Source organism: Mirounga leonina, unplaced genomic scaffold, assembly GCF_011800145.1.
Source record: "Mirounga leonina isolate KUSES-001 unplaced genomic scaffold, KU_Mleo_1.0 Mir_151, whole genome shotgun sequence".
In the NCBI taxonomy this organism is placed as follows: Eukaryota; Metazoa; Chordata; class Mammalia; order Carnivora; family Phocidae; genus Mirounga; species Mirounga leonina.
The window spans coordinates 77,912,185-77,929,448 of record NW_023270377.1 but is presented as its reverse complement, the minus strand read 5'-3'; the positions used below and the strand labels follow the sequence as shown (position 1 = coordinate 77,929,448).

General features: G+C 40.2%; 1 non-coding gene across 1 annotated transcript; it reads left to right on the top strand.

Annotated features, from left to right (window-relative positions):
- Positions 1 to 16,429: 16,429 nt before the first annotated feature.
- On the top strand, positions 16,430 to 16,533 carry LOC118012741. The gene has a single exon (XR_004679806.1). It is a non-coding gene; the product is annotated as a U6 spliceosomal RNA (small nuclear RNA).
- Positions 16,534 to 17,264: the final 731 nt, after the last annotated feature.

Below are 17,264 nucleotides of genomic sequence, written 5' to 3'. Positions count from 1 at the left end.
TTTTCAAAACAGTTGGGAAAAGATGTACTATTCAGCAAATATTGTTGGTTCCAATGTGTAGGCATTTGAACAAAATACAATACTTGCTCCTTACATCATAACAAAATCTAGAGGGAGTAAAAGTTTAAACATGTTTTAAAAGTGTAAAACCCTGAAGAAAAAAATTAAGTCTTTTTTGGTAATCTTAAACTCGGAAATACATTTCTTAGCATGACAATAAATTTGTAAATAAGCCAAAACCTAGATAAGTTGACCACTAAAATTTAATACTTATTTAACATAAAACATAAATAAAATAAAACAATGACATAATAGCCTGGATAAATATAGTTGCCACACATGTGACTCTCAAAGGGTTAAATTAAACAGAAAGTTCTTATAAATCAAAAAGAAGACAAATCATCCTGTAGGAAGTTTGACAAAGGATATAGGCCACATGGAAAGAAGTACAAGGCAGCAAAAAAAAAAAAACATTGAAATTGCACAGCCTTGCTCATAAACATAATGAAATACGTTGCTTAAGTGTTTTTTTTTTAATTTTTCTAAAAGACTTTATTTATTTATTTGAGATTGTGAGAGAGAGTGTGTGTGTATGAATGGGGAGAGGGGCAGAGGAAGAGGAGAGAGAGAATCCCAAGTGGACTCTCAGCAGAGCCTGGAGCCTGATGCAGGGCTGGATCTCATGCCCCTGAGATCATGACCCAAGCCAAAATCAAGAATCAGACACTAAACCAACTGAGCCACCCAGGCACCCTTTTGCTTAAGTCTTTTAAACAACTAAGTCAATCTAAATTGCACGATGTTTAAAAATTAAGAAAATTTAAATGTCCTCATGTGGGAAACTGCCCAAAATACATGCTAAGGGAAAAAGCAAGTCATTGAACAGCATGTGTAGTATGAGATAGTTTATGCAAAAAAAAAGTACATATATCCACATATTTGCATGTTTATATATGGATAGAAAATGTTTAGAAGTGCATACACCAAACTCTTTTTCGTGTCTATGTCTCTGGAGCGGGAGGATAAAGAGTAGGGGAAAAGGTTCATGGGGACTTATATTTTTTACTTTATACAATTTCATACTTTTGAATTGTTAAAACTTAGCTCTATATTATTTTAAGATAATTTTAGATTCGTGAATTGTTTAACACTGAGCATTTGTTTTACATGATACAAGAACTTTTTAAAATTCTGAAACATTTCAAGAAAAAAGGAAGAGAATACTAAATATAATTGAAAAAAAGAATCAATTCTACAGCTTCTCTAGTGAGGAGAAACTAGACATTAATATCGCAGCTGCATGTTTACTGTATCTTAATATATTTGAGTTAACTATGTAGTGACTTGTATATAATTTTCATTCCATTGGGTGGGCCCGGTCATTTTCAGCTAATAATTTTTTATCTTCATAAAGTCCTCACTTAAGGATCATGCCAGGCATTATTATAGATAGTTATCTGGAATAAGAGGACCCCACCTGCCAATTGTGGCTGAGATTCTGTTGCTCAAGAGGGGCAGAACAGAGAAGTGCCCCTACAGCATGATTCTTTCATAAGCGCCATCTATGACTGGGCAGACCACACCTTCACCTTACAGCAGATATTTATTAGAGGCTATTACTGATACTCGTAAGAACTACCCTTTGCCGTGTACTTACTATGTGTCAAAGACTGCTCTAAACCCTTTATATCACTAATTTGAAACTCATTAACCACCCCATAAGATTATTATTCTCTTTATTATTTTCAGTGTGCAGATAAGAAGTTAAAGAGGGTCAGGAACTCCCTCGAGGATACTTGTCTAGAATGGAGTTCATCTTCTGAGCCAGGACTTCATAATTCAAATGTTCACACTTTGCCGCTATGTTATACTTGGGATAGTGGAGTATCTAGTGATGGGAGTAAGAAAACAACTACTGATGTATGAAATTTTAGGATGACTAGAGAGAGCTTTGGCAAATTTGCACAGAGCCATAGCACTTTGTACATTTCTGCTCAATTTCAAAGCTTCTGTAGCCCAGGGTGGTGTTTACCAATGCCCAGTGGCTGGGAAGCGCAACAAAAGCTCCAGAGAAAAAAATGTTCTTGATAGTAAGAAGAAAGTAAGATCAGTGGTCTGAACCGTGTGCTGAGTACCTGAACATCAGAACCTGCCTTGGTCTTACTCATGTTCATTGGGAAGTGCTACTGGGAATATAGAGACTTGGGAGCAGACACTATCTTGGGATGGAATGCCCTGGGATGAAATGTCAAGTCTTGAAATCTTCTAGGCCTGGGCAGAGACTGGAACTCAATATGAGTTTCAGACCCACGCAATTCTGCTGCAGGTATGAATGACACACGTTGACATGCTGCTTGAGACATGGCAGCAGATCTCTTTTGTCTGGGTCTTTGGATGCCTGGCATTTCTCTAGCTTGCCAGCACCAGTTGTGATAAGATGGGTGGGATGCCCTCTGTGGCAGCCAGTCTGCCATTCTCCAAGTTTAGGAGAGTGTGTGGGCATCACATCCTGGGGGCAACTGGGTGCAAACAGGACCAACTCTTTGATACATGGAAGTACACCCCAGGTAACACTTGGAAATATTGAAGGGGGCCGTATCTAGAGGAGGTTGTCTGCTAATCTGGACTAGAGGTTACTGAGTGAGGCACTCTGGGGCAAATGATTCATAAACCACGTTGTGAAATAGCATGCCCCAGATACATTTTCCATGGTGGGATTTTTGAAGGCACAAAAACTGCCCTACAGAGGATCTACAGTGATATTTTTCCGAAGAAGACATACAGATGGCCAACAGGTATATGAAAAGGTGCTCAAAAATCACTAACTTTCAGGGAAATACAAATCAAAACCACAATGAGGTATTGCCTCACACCTTTAAAATGGCAATTTTCAGAAAGACAGGAAATAAGCGTTGGCGAGGATGTGGGGACAAGGGAACCCGTGTACGCTGCTGGTGTGAATGTAAATTGGTGCCACCCCCATGGAAAACAGTATGGAAGTTCCTCAAAAAAATAGAACTACCATATAATCCAGCAATTCCACTTCTGGGTATTTATTCAAAGGAAACAAAAACACTAACTTAAAAAAACATATGCACTGCCATGCACTGCAGTGTTATTTACAATAGCCAAGGTATGGAAACAACCAAAGAGTCCATGGATAGATGAATGGATAAAGAAAATGTGGTATGTATACAATGGAATATTATTCATCCATAAAAAGGAAGGAAATCTTGCCATCTGTAACAACATGGATGGATCTTGAGGGTATGATAATTGAAATAAGTCAGGCAGAGAAAGAAAAATACCATATGATCTCACTTATATGTAGACTCTTAAAAAAAAACAAATTCATAGATACAGAGAACAGATTGATGGTTGCCAGAGCAAGGGGTGGGAGGTGGGCAAAATGGGTGAAGGAGGTTAAAAGGTACAAACAGTTATAAAATAAGTAAGTCCCGAGGATGTAATATACGACAGGTGACTATAGTTAATAACACTGTTATACATCTGAAAGTTACTAAGAGAGTAGATAGTAAAAGCTCTCATGATAAGAAAAAGAATTGTAATTATGCGTGGTGATGGACGTTAACTAGACTCCTTGTAGTGATCATTTCACAATATATACAAACAACAAATCATGATGTTGTATACCTGAAACTAATATAATGTTATAGGTCAGCTATACCTCAATTAAAAAAAAAAAAACTGCTGTAGATTGGGTCACTCTCCTATAAATTTTGAAGAGAAAAATGGTATCTGATAGTCAGGAAGTGTGACTATTGACTTAGTTCCCAAAAATGAAATACGTTTCTGATTTGGCAGGAGTTCCAGAATATTGAACATAATGGAAACATCACACACAAGCAAACCTAGGTGGGATTTGACCTGAATCATGCAGACACTGGCAGATACTGAACAGTAAGTAAATAACACCCACTGCCTAGCATACAATAGGGCTTACTGGAGTTAGGGTAAAGTGGCAAGTAATTAAAACTCATCTCTGCCAATGAAGTATGAACGCCCCACAGGAAGGGTATTTTCTGGATACAGCTGGCCACATCAACCTGGAGACTGCTTTCACTAAATGATAAGCTGATATACTCCTTTCGTTCTAGCCATTTCCACTGAATCACAATCTGAAGATTTGATGTGGTGATCCCTGATTCAAAGCCTGCCCTAGCAAGCAAGTCACTAACGTGAAGACTTTCAGGACATAGGCGAACAAAGAAAACAGAGCCTCCAAAGACTCTATTTATGGCAGGATTGAGCCGGGCCCTTGTGGCCATGGACACTCACTGTAACCTGCTATGCTCCACACCTTCACAAGCATGAAGAAGTCTAGTTTGTTTTCATATTGGCTAATGTAGATAGCAGCCATCCCAAATATAGAAGGGATTTACTAACTTACCTCACTTCCTGGTATTACCATGTGTTGAAACTTGCAATTGACCTGGAGGCTCGTTTAAGTTTTAAGGTATCTAGCCTTTTTCTTTCACCCTTCACTTCCTTGTAGCCCAGTGCTTACCATCATCCATATGACGAGATTCCACTGTGCACCGAACACCTCCTTTTGTGGCAAGTGCAGTGACAAATATGCCATCACACTGAAGGTGAAATGACCCATTGTGAAAATTCGGTCACACATGGGGTATCTACATCATAAACACATGGCAAGACCTGGACATTCTTTTTAGAAAACACTGTTTCTTTTCTTTTTGGCTTGTGTAAGTCTTTCATAAAGCCTTGATTGCTTTCTGCCCTTGCCTTCCTCTCCACAGTGTCACATTTAGGGAGACATCCCCCAACTTGGAATTGTCAAGCATTACCGTATTTCCTTCAAGTTTATCAGGGCTTCTATTATCCTGGCCTGTGTCAACCTTATTAAGTGGTCTCATCTTCTCCTATTTTCTACACCCCCCACCCAGAGTCTCTCCCTCTTCTACCCCACAGCATTTTCTTCTCCTTGCCATCTATCTTGAGTGATCTTGAATCTCCAAGCCCCTATCACATACTGTCATGGGAGTCCACGCTCCCAGGTTCCAGCTCCATGCAGCGACCCCGAGGGACTTACCTTCTTTTTTTATTCCGTTTTCTCATGAAAATTCGACTTCTATCCTTTCTCAGTGGTAGGAGAAGCGAAGTGCTCAGAGGTGGAGAAAGATATGAACACTAGTCGGGCTAATAATTGTTATCCTATGATACTCATTTGGGATTGTAGGTGTTCTTTTGTTGATAATGTTGTGGAGGGTTTTTTGTTCATTTAGGTTTGGGCCACAGTATTAAGGCTACTTTGCAACAATTATTCATTTCTAGATTTTCTCAGAATATTTGCCTTTTTATCAGCCTATGCTAAATTTTTAGGAACTATTTCATACCATAAGAGTACAAGATATTGTATTTCTTTTGTCCTATATAAATGTTTTCTCACTAGTTTTGCTTCTGAGTTGTTTTACTTTAGAAAAAGAGTTGTAATCCTGTCCCCTTTGGAAATACCTCTTCCAACTTTACTCCTTCTTTTCACTTTGCTGGGTCCCATGGTTGCTAACTAACTGTATGCTTAGGTCACATAATGCAAATCATTCCCTTAATGGCTATAGATTTCACATGGAGAACTCAGACATATGTTTCCCATTTTTCTCCCTTTTATGCTGCATACTTGTGCCGAATAGTTTTATTGGTAATGGGGGAGATGCCAGAATATTTACAGGATCATGGTCATGGGAGTGTGCTGTTATTTGGACTATGTCTGGATAATGCCAACATAATCAATCAAAATGGAAACATTGGTCAATGAAGCATTTTTTAAATGATTAGCATAATGCTAATAGCTTTGAATATTTAACCAACCTTACAGTTATTTTGAGACCATACAGAAACAAGTTTAGCAGAGTACCCTATAAACACTTCTATTTTTATTTATTTATTTATTTATTTATTTATTTTTAAATTTTTTTTTAAAGATTTTATTTATGTATTTGACAGAGAGACAGAGAGAAAGGGAACACAAGCAGGGGGAGGGGAGAGGGAGAGGCAGGCTTCCTGCAGAGCAGGGAGCCCAACACCGGGCTCGATCCCAGGGTCCTAGGAAAAAAATAAAGAAAACTTGTCGGAATTTTGTGTAGTTGCAACATCGCTCAGAGTTCCATGTCTAGTCCTGCCACTGCTATTCTGAAAGAGATACAAATAGGTCACTTAACCATGCTGTAATTCAGCTTCTTCCTTTTTTAAAATGAGCATTACTCGGAGCGCCTGGGTGGCTCAGTCGGTTAAGCAACTGCCTTTGGCTCAGGTCATGATCTCGGGGTCCTGGGATCGAGTCCCACATCAGGCTCCCTGCTCGGCGGGAAGCCTGCTTCTCCCTTTCCCACTCCCCCTGCTTGTGTTGTCTCTCTCTCTGTCAAATAAATAAATAGAATCTTTAAAAAATAATGAAGTGAGCGTTACTTAATCTTATTTATTTTTTGACATCTTTGTGAATATAATGAAAGCTATCAACCCACCTCCTCAGTAAGTACACGTATGAAATTTGCAAATGACTCCAAAATAACATAACAGCTTCAAGCTCAAAATGATGTAACAACTTCAAGCTTAGGGTTTTGTTAAGACCTCTTAGGACAGATGATCTTTAAAGACTTATTCAGCTTAAAATTTTATGGTTCCATGAATTTTCCCTTTCCAAGGCTGAAGGACTGACTGGTCTATCCCCACCCATTCCTCCAGCCCAAGATCCCTGGTGCCCATTATGGGAGAGTTGTGGATATGCAGACACATAAGGTCTTGTTGCCGAACTAGTAATGCTTCTGTATTCATTGGCTTCTTTTAGTGAGGGGAGCTCTTAAAAGAATCAGGATATGTTTTAGTCCTTTCTAACAACCATCCAGGAGTGACTGACAAGCACCACCTTCTGGAGAAAATGTGTAGTTAAATGTCAAAGCTGATGATCCCCGACACAGCCGTGCTGTTCTCCAGTACCCAGCACCAAAACTCTTCCCTGCCTTCGGCACCAGTTTGACCCCACATTTCTTGAGCAAGTCTCATGTTCCTTTATCATAACCAATGGTGAATCTGTCTCCGGTCTCTGGGAGCCTTGGAAGTTAAGTCTGAAAATTAACTCTGCTCCTTGGAAAAGTTCTACTTTTCATTAGAAATCTCAACAGCAAAACTCAGATCATTTTAAGACATTACTTGGGGCTGTTGTTCATATTAGAAGCTTTATGTCAAGTAACTTAAATATGACTTATTAAAATGTTGGTGAAGTAGTTTAAAGTACTCACTGAGAGTAAATGGGAAAGTATTAAGAAAAGAACACACAGTCTTGGTGGATGTAATGGTGCCAAATTAATGGAAACAAGGCTCCATTCTAGCCCCATGCATAACGAAGCATCAAAAGAGTATTTGGTTTAAAAGACTTACTTTAGGGGCGCCTGGGTGGCTCAGTCGTTAAGCGTCTGCCTTCGGCTCGGGTCATGGTCCCAGGGTCCTGGGATCGAGTCCCGCATCAGGCTCCCTGCTTCGACGAGAAGCCTGCTTCTCCCTCTTCCACTCCCCCTGCTTGTGTTCCCTCTCTCGCTGTGTCTCTCTCTGTCAAATAAATAAAATCTAAAAAAAAAAAAAAGACTTAACTTTAAACATGCTTAGTAAATAAACTTGCTTTTTCATGCACTTGGTACCTTTTTACACATGCTTTGAATTTAATTATAAAATGCAAAATTTTTAAGTAACAGAATTGCCAGAAAATTGAACCATCCATGAATATCTTTATTATAACTCATAAATTTAATTTTCTGTTATGATTTTTATAGAACCCTTTTTGTCTCAATTTTTTTTCTCTGGTTCCCTCAGGTCAGACCAATGCTGATATGAAACCATTTGCCTCATAGAAATTCCTAAGAGAGCTCTATAAAAGTTTGTTCTGTTGCCAAATTGAGAGACCTTTATCCCATTTACATCTTTTGGTTTTTTATCTAGACAAGCAAGAATGATTATGTTTCCTGAGAAATTCTTTAAAGCTCATTCATGATGCATCTTAGAAAACTTTTGAGAGTCAAGTCAGCAAGTGGAATATTCCTTCAGACATATCATATCCCAGAACTGGATTGGTTTTCCAAGGAGATAAATGGAGTACAATAAAGTTTACTGAGGGGGAGTTGCAGAAATGAACCCTTAGAAATTTAGACTCTGAACACATTAATATATTTCTCCTGGCATTTTTAATGAAAAAGTAGGCGTTGATTGTTTATTCCCAGACAAAATTTCTACGTCCTGTACCTAAAAATCCTCAGCCTGCCAAGTGCTTTGCTCTACCCAAGGGGCTATTAGTCATTCTGTAGAATTATATTTATTTTTTTAACTTACTTTCCAGATGAACATATGCATCATTTCATTAAAACCAAATGTGGTTTATGAAACTCAAGAATAATAATTAATCATGCCAGTGAGAGCACTTGAGTGAGGCAGACTGAGGGCATTTTCAGAAAAATCAATAATAGAAGTAGAAGTGGCTACCCTCTGGGAGGGGGGGGTGCTTACTATATTCTAAGCATTTTTATGTAATGAATGTATCTTAACTACATCTTGTACAGCCAATGTTATTGTTCCCATTTTATTTATTTGTTTTTTAAAGATTTTATTTATTTACTTGAGAGAGAGAGAATAAGCAAGAAAGAGAGCAGAAGGAGGGCGGAGGGGCAGAGGGAGAGGGAGAAGCAAGCTCCCCTCTGAGCAGGAAGCCCGACGTGGGGCTTGAGCCCACAATGCTGAGATCACCACCTGAGCCAAAGTCAGAGGTTTAACCAACTGAGCGACCCAGGCACCCCTGAGGTTCCCATCTTGTAAATGGAGAGATGGGGCCGGGAGAGCTATTGAGTGATACAACCTGACTCCAAGTCTGTCCATTCTAGAGTCTGTGTACTTCCCATTCTGCAAGCACTGCCTCTTGAAGTTAAGTATTCAAACTTGGCAATCTTGAAGCCTTACTAAACTGCATAGGTTTCCTATAACAGATAACTGGAAAGTAAAGATTAGAATTCTGCATAGTCTACCCATTAAAAATATTTTGTCTTTAAGTCATATGCCTTTTTGGTAGACGACAAATACCTTTTAATCAGTACTATTCATCAACCACCTCAGATTGTTTTTTTTTTTAGCTGAAAAATCATAAACACAAACACACACCAACATATAACCCATTGTATCTTTAGGAGTCCCTAGAACTACCGTTAGGAAAAGTACGGTGACAAAAAGAGAATCGTAAGTGCAGTGAAACTGACAGGGTCTCAGGCATAGACAATAAATAGAACAAAGCAGAGGCTGATAGACCATTCCAAGACAAAGCATCGGTTCGAGACAATGAAAGCAATGATAGAGATACATGAAGTCATTTTAGAGAAAGGAAAATTCCTTCCATCTATTGGGAAGGTCATCTCCAGCAGAAAGAAATCCCTACCATACTGCTGTCATCATGCATCTGGGAGAAGTGTTGATCATTACTTCAGGGCAAATTGTGGAGGTTGTATTGTTTTAAAATCGAGACCTGGCCAAAGAGAAGGAAATCGGCGGCATGCCAACAACCAGTCTAGCACTGGGTGCTCCTGAGAAGAAACAGATGTAAACACAGAAAATTGTTCAAATTTGCCAGGAGAACCTATCGGTCCATCAGCCGGCAGTCAAAATCTAGAAAATAACCAGAAATCTTTCCTATAAACAAAATGAACTGGAAAAGGGTTGGGAAATGAACATCCAGGTTTGAAATGGCTGGGAAAAGGAGATGTGCTACACATTCAGGCAGAACAAAGACACGTGTGTCAAAGACGCAGCGCAGGGAAGGCTGCAGAGAGGCGCCAGGTGCGACGGCCTTCTGTGCTGCGATCGGGGGCTGGGACCGTACAGACTCGAGGGGGACAGCGTGTGAAATTAGTAGGCACCGATGCCAGAATCGTTCACGCACTTCATCGCAAACAATGAGGAAATATTACTGAAATGCATCCGTGGGAATGGCCTGTAAATCCTCCCTGTGCCTGTTTCCGAGTTAAGAACACAGAGTGTTCACAAACTAGAAAACAAAATACCTTTTTTCTTGGTTGGGATATTTCATGCTATAACACTGTAGGTTTCAGTTTCCTAGTTTACGGCTCAAAGACTGCCTTTGGTATTTTGCTTTGGTTCTATCTACATGTTCGGAATTGCCAGGATTCCAACGGAGCCTTGGTTAAGGGAGAAAAAGATTAACAAGCCTTTTTTTACTCGCTGTTTAAAATTCAGAAGAATAATTATTTAATAAAGTTAAACAGCAGCTTAAAGAGCACTTTAAAAAGATGTTATAAAAATATAACTAATAAAACTGTGACCTATCCCGGCATGTGTCATACACAAAAGAAACATCCCAAGAGGTACTGAAAACACGGGGAAGTTTCGTGAAGAGACAGCAGAGAGGTCTGCCATTCACAGTACAAAACCAAAACTTCCTAAAAATTCTTTCCCAAGAGTTCACAGAGCAGAATTGATGCGCTAAGGAGTTTTCTCCACATACAATCAGACCACCATTTGTCATCTTAATTCACCAACTCTGGGTGAGTATGTGCACAGTTTGCTGAATTTGTTATGGAATACTGCTGCCCCTGATCCTACTGGGGGTGTGGCATAATCTATGTTATGTGCATCATATTGCCTTTATAAAATCTGAAAAATCATGAATTCTGAAACCTACCTGCTCCGAGAAGTTTCAGAGAAGGGATTGTAGACATGTAGTTTGCAAATTTTGTCTGAACTTTAATTCACACAAAAAAATAGAAATATAATTGGACGTTAAATTTAACTTTTCCTGTTGTCTTAGATTTTCAGAGAGAAAAATGCAGTAGCCTAAGGCAGATGCTAAACCACTTGGAGACTGTGATACTTACTCAGTCATGATTAGCCCCTCATCCACCTCCAGGCTATAGAGGACATAGCCAAGAATTCATTTGAGGGCTAAAGGGATTAACAGTAAGATTTTATTTTATTTTATTTCTGAAAGATTTTATTTATTTATTTATTTATTTGAGAGAGAGAGAGTGTGAGAGAGCACAAGCAGAGGGAAGGGCAGAGGCAGAGGGAAAAGCAAGCTCCCTGCCGAGCAGGGGGCCCAATGTGGGGCTCGATCCCAGGCTCCTGGGATCATGACCTGAGCTGAAGGCAGACGCTTAACTGACTTAGCCATCCAGGTGCCCCCAAAGTAAGATTTTAAAGGGAGAAGAATTGTTGGCGTGCTGGACATTCATCCTTCCCCACTCATGAAGGACATAAGGGGCACTTACCCTTCATCTCAATCCAAGTGAGGGATGGCTTTAGGAGGAACTCTGAGAGAATCTGATGTATGAATACCTAGAAGATGTGAGGACTGGAATTTGACTAGTTCCCAAAAGAATGTCAGTGAACAAGGCTATATCTGGAGTTTCTCCTTTTTGGTGGCAGAGGGAAGGGCCAAATTTGAGGTGGGACAGGCCTATACTTCCGCAATTGAAGGGAAAAGGAAAAACTTTCCTTGTGGTCCCGACGCCAACCTTTGGGAAGGACATCCTTGGGAGGGACTCTGCAGGGGTGAGGAGACCCATGGAGAGAGAAGGACTATTCAAAGCTTGAGGGCTGCCAGCAGGTGAAAGGACGAGTCATAAAAATACCCAGTGGAGACTCATATATAAATATTGCACCCAGCGGTCTCCAGCGAAACTTTTCCAGTCACCTTAGACCTTTTCTGATCCTACACATTTTAACTGACTCTAGAAAATAGGAAATAAACACAGAATATGTAGCAAGGATATCAAAGAGAGACTGAATATATCTTTTTTTTTTTTTTTTTGTACTGCAAGTCTCCTAGTTTGAAGGAGGCCCAAACAAAGCAGATACTTAAAATTGAATGAGACGATAAAACGGTATTGCTCTGGTTTAGGCATCTTAACACTGGAAGGAAGGAGAGACTACTCGTTTCAAGGTAGGCACGTGAATAAGTGACAATCAGCAACATCCCATAGGTCCCCTCTACTTCGTGTATGTGGAGGCAGCCTGCAGCTCCATGTTGAGGAGGATGTGAGCTGTGACCAGTGGGAAGGAGCGCTAGGACCATCTGGACTGAGAAGCAGGAAGTGGAGGGAAAGCCTGCCACGTCCCTGTCATCTGTAGTTTAGGGAAATGGAGCAAATGGACTTGATATTCTCTCTCTGCCCTGTGAGAGTCCTTGATGAGAGAGGGACTAATACACAGTAAGCATGCAGCACATTTTTGTTGAATGAGAATAACATGACCAGTGGAGCAAATCTACATACCTCATGTTCAAGAGGATTCTTTGCACATCTGACCACAAGCTTCTGCTGAAGAAGAAATTGCCTTTGATTTGTCAATCGAATAACCATCACTGTCGTGACATGCATATGGTCAAACAGGCCCTGTTCAGTAGAGACCCAAGTTTCCCTGGACTAGTGGCACTAGAGGAATTATCACTGAAGGAGAATTACTAACTTCCTGACCATGATTTACCTATAAAGCTGATCCTGTGATTTACCAATAAGACTGGCCTAGTATTTAGACAGAGTCTCTAAGACAAGGCAACCAAGGCTGGTTCTTAGACTAGAAGCAACATGTGATGGTTGAGGTTCCCTAAAACCTTGTCCTTGTGGTGTCTGGCTGGCTCAGTTGGTAGCGCATCGACTCTTGATCTCAGGGTCGTGAGTTCAAGCCCCATGTTAGGCATGGAGCTTACTTAAAAAAACAAAACAAACAAACAAAAATGTCATCCTTTATGGCCACCACCAGCTTGTTTTTGGGGGCTTGGGAGCTTCTCTCCTCTGATTTACACACTGACAGACCAGTGCCCTGGGTGTTGCTACGATTACATAAAGGGACAATTTCCTTCTCTCTGATCCAGCCTTACCCGGTCATCACATTTATCTCCCTAAAATACTGCATTGTCCATATTTCTTCCTGCTTAAAAAATATTCAGTAACTGTTCATTGCTTAGCAAATAAAATCCAAATTCCTTTGTCAGTTATTCAAAGATCTCTATGAATGATATTGGCATAATCTACTTTTCCAGTCTGAACTTCTGCTCCTCCCATCCTGCCCAGGTGTAATCATGCCACACTCCCTGAGTATTTCTTCTGTCTCTTCTTTCTTTGGCTCATGATATTCCTGCTACCAGAAGTATGCTGCCTCCTTCCACCTGTTCTTTCTCCCATCATTCAAAGCCTGTCTCAAATACTGCCTCCTTCATGAAGATTTCACACCAAACCTACTGGCATCCACAGATCAGAAATTAGCTCTCCTTTACTTGGTGTCATGTTTTTTTATAGATATTATCATATATTGTCTTATATTTTAAAGGAAAATGGCCAAGCTCCCCCTTTTTTTTTTCAGGTTTTAAAACTTTTTATTGCATATTAAAAAAATTGTGCATTCCAATAATTAAAATCATTTGAACGACAAAAAAAATGGCACTCTGATTAAACTGCATTTTACAGCCTGCAGGACACCCTGGACCAGCTTGGTTTTTACTCTCGATTTCACTGTCGTCCCACCCAGCTTCTTCCTTCACCAACATGCAAGTTCTTTTCCTTCCCTGCCAGCCAGACAGGCAGATGAGAGAGGCAGGCGCCTTTGTTGTCAGTAATTTTACTTTTTAAGTAAATTAAGTTTTATTGTTTTATTATTCTTTATAAAGTTTCTTATGCTTGGCACAACAGGGGTTGTATATAGGGTAATGGATAAATATTTTAAGAATAAATTAGTATTTATATGTTAAAAATGGCTTAGAATTAAATAGAGGTAGTGATTGTATAATATCGTGAATGCACTAAATGACCCTTCACTCGTCCCTTTTAAATGCTTAATTTTATGTTGCTGAAATTTCACCTCAATAAAATCTTTTCTAAAAGAATGAATTAATGATTGAATGAATTATCATACCTTTCTAGCATCTAACTGGCAAATTAGAATCACTTTTTTCTCTCTGCTTCCATTTTGCAGAAGAGAGCAATAGAACATGTTATTGTACTTGCGTATCAGCAGCATGAATATGTTCTATAACTAACTTCTCCCAATTTCTCTATCTTCTGGCCAGATTACCTTTGCAGAGTGGTGGCTTCCATGGCCCCATAGCCCCTGATCTCGAGTGAATGGATGGGATTATTCTCTATATTCCCCATTTCCAATCTGACCGAAACAAGCCTCGTTGGCCTCCAGCCAGACCGAGGGAGAAATTCACCATCTAACATAAAAATGGAGAATAGGTTTGAGGGTATCTGCATCTCTCCTTAGTCTGAAAGAAAGCTAATCCCAGAGTTTATAGACAAAGTACTGTCCCTTAGCTACAGGTGCAAATCACCGTCAATTACAAATCCTCCTCCATAGAAACGCATTCTGAGTATTTTATCTTTTATCACAGAAGACATTTTAAATGACATTTAAACAAAACATTTAATGGGGCTTAAACAAAGGTTTGTGAGTGGAGCCACTTCACCTGCAATGACATTCCAGCCACCATGAATGATCCTCCTTTGAATGTTGATGGAATAGATAAACCCATGGTTTCCATCTCCATTTCCTCTCCAATATACCCTGCAAAATGTCACCAGATTTATCTTTCTCACACACTCCCCAATCCAGAAACATTAGTAGCGACTCATTACTTACTTTAAAAAGCCCTAACTCCTTAGGTCAACGGTTGTTAATGTTGGCTGCCCATTAGCATCACCTGGTGAATTTCTTCCCTACGCTGACGCGTGGCCCATCCGAGTTATAAGCGCCGTGCACGGAGGCATAGGCGTAGGTCTTCTTTTTAAGGCTTCCCAGGTGATTCTAATGTACAATTAGTGTAGAGAACCACCATCTGCGATAACCTTTCGGGAGCTCTGGATCGGAAATGGCAGAGGCAGAGGTGGGGAATGTAGGGTAAGGAAAGAGTAAGAAAGACAGAGAAGATAGACCAGTCACCAGGGAAGAGAATTGAGCCGATTGAGATGTCTCTTGCAGATGCCATGGGTATGAGGCAGATAGAGTTCTGGCTCTGTGAGTACACGTAGAAAATGAGCGGCACACCAGCCCTTGCCAGTTACAGTCCCTTCGCCAGCTGTCTGTCGTTCATAGCTGGTTCTGGAAGAAGTGCCAGCCAGGCAGCCTTGTGCAGGTTCGGGGCCTGTCCTGTCTTGGCAGGCCGCTCTTTCTACTCTGGGCCCTTGTGTCCCACCCCGCCCCTTCCTCGGGGTCTGGACCTCCGACAGGCAGGGGTGCAAGAGCGAGGCTTTCCTGACTCATCATCTCCCCCACTGTCTAAAGATAGGGGGCAACAGGGTTTTTATCTGCCATAACCATGCAATAGGCTCCTTCCTCCCTGGGGCAGGATTTGGTACAATTTGTATCACGTGGTCTCCCTGCCTGGCTCTCCGTCCCAACGTGAAATGGAGACTCTTGAAGGATGTAAATGATACGGGCGCAATGGCAGACACATCTGGTGCCTCCTCCAGCCCGTCAGGAGGTGTTCACGTCCAGCTTTTACTACAAGACCTACGGTGGGCTTTATCGAGGCACTTTATGACGGTGCTTTTGAAAGTTTCCCTCTAGTCATCATTATGAGCTTATGGATTAGGTAATGTCTTGAAAAATGGCCAGAGGGCTAAAGTGTCAGTTTTACAGCTCACATACCTGAAAATAACAACGTGGATTTATTATTTTTATTCAACAATATCTTTGGAATGCCTCATAAGCAGAAATTAACGGTGACAACTCTTGTCTCTGTACACAACCCTATCACACATAATGCTAAGGAAAGCCAAGGCCACTGACTGAATCCTTTCCAGGATTCCTCTCGCTGGTATTTCCGCCCAAGTACATTCCATCTCATCGCCTGTCAAAATTTCCAATAAGCAACAGAGATACGACTTGGTATATCCGGCTGCAAAGACAGAAAGACTGGCTTGAAAGGTGAGAAGGTTGGCGAAGAAATGACCGGAACATTTCGAAACCACATATATATTTCTAATTCATAACTTCTCTTTCTATCTAAACTTCTATATGTGTGATCCAATTCAAATTGCTATGCTTTGGAATTTAAGAAGTTATTAACAAACGAAAAGACAACATACTGTCTGCACAATCTGGATTTAAAAAGCATTCATGTGGGTTGTTCCTATACAGAAATCACTCCAGCATTACCTTTCTTTTTTTCTTTTTCTTTTTTTTTTTTTTTAAAGATTTTATTTATTTATTTGACAGAGAAAGACACAGCGAGAGAGGGAACACAAACGGGGAGTGGGAGAGGGAGAAGCAGACTCCCTGCCGAGCAGGGAGCCCGACGCGGGACTCGATCCCGGGACTCCAGGATCATGACCTGAGCCGAAGGCAGTCGCTTAACCAACTGAGCCACCTAGGCGCCCCAGCATTACCTTTCAAATACGAAGTTTGAGGGCTCTCTTCGGCAGCACATATACTAAAGTTGGAACAGTAAAGAGATGATTTGCAAGGCGCCTGCATCAGAATCACACGCAAATACAAAGTTTGATCGCTTTTCCAGAATAACGCATTCCAGATTTTTTAAACCAACAAAACAACAAAATAGAAATTAAGCATATACAAGATACAAAACAATATTCCACGTTTGAAAAATATAAAGTAGCATCTCTATAGTCCTAGATTCTCTAATGAAGAAGATACATACGCTCTCCCATGCAATTTCCTTGGACCCTCAATAAAACTGTGATAATGCTCTTCTACTACACTAACCAGATTATTCATTTTCATGAATGTCTGTCTGCTAGAGGTTAGGAATTAGATTATATTCTTTTTTCCTATATCCAATGCCTCATGTAAGTAGTTGATTCACATGAGGTAATAAATATGTTTGTAGAATAAATGACCACTCATATAATGTGTGTATGCCTACACACACATATATATATGTGCAATAGATATATGTGTCCAATGCATGTACATATATACATATGTATGTGCAATATTTATATACATACACACAAGAAATTAATTATTTACTTATGTGAAATTTGGTGTGTATGTAAAATTAGAAGGAAGAAAATAAAAATGTGGTATAAAATTTCCATCATGCCAGTGTTGAGAAGACAAGACCATGCCCAATCTGTCCTGTGATGTTATAGGACGAATGGTAACCTACAAAATACGTAGGTGGGAACTGGTTTGGCCAGTATTTCAAATACTGAATTCCGAATTCCTGGCATACTAATGACCTTCATTGCATTTTTCTGGACACCCTTTTAAAGAGTTTT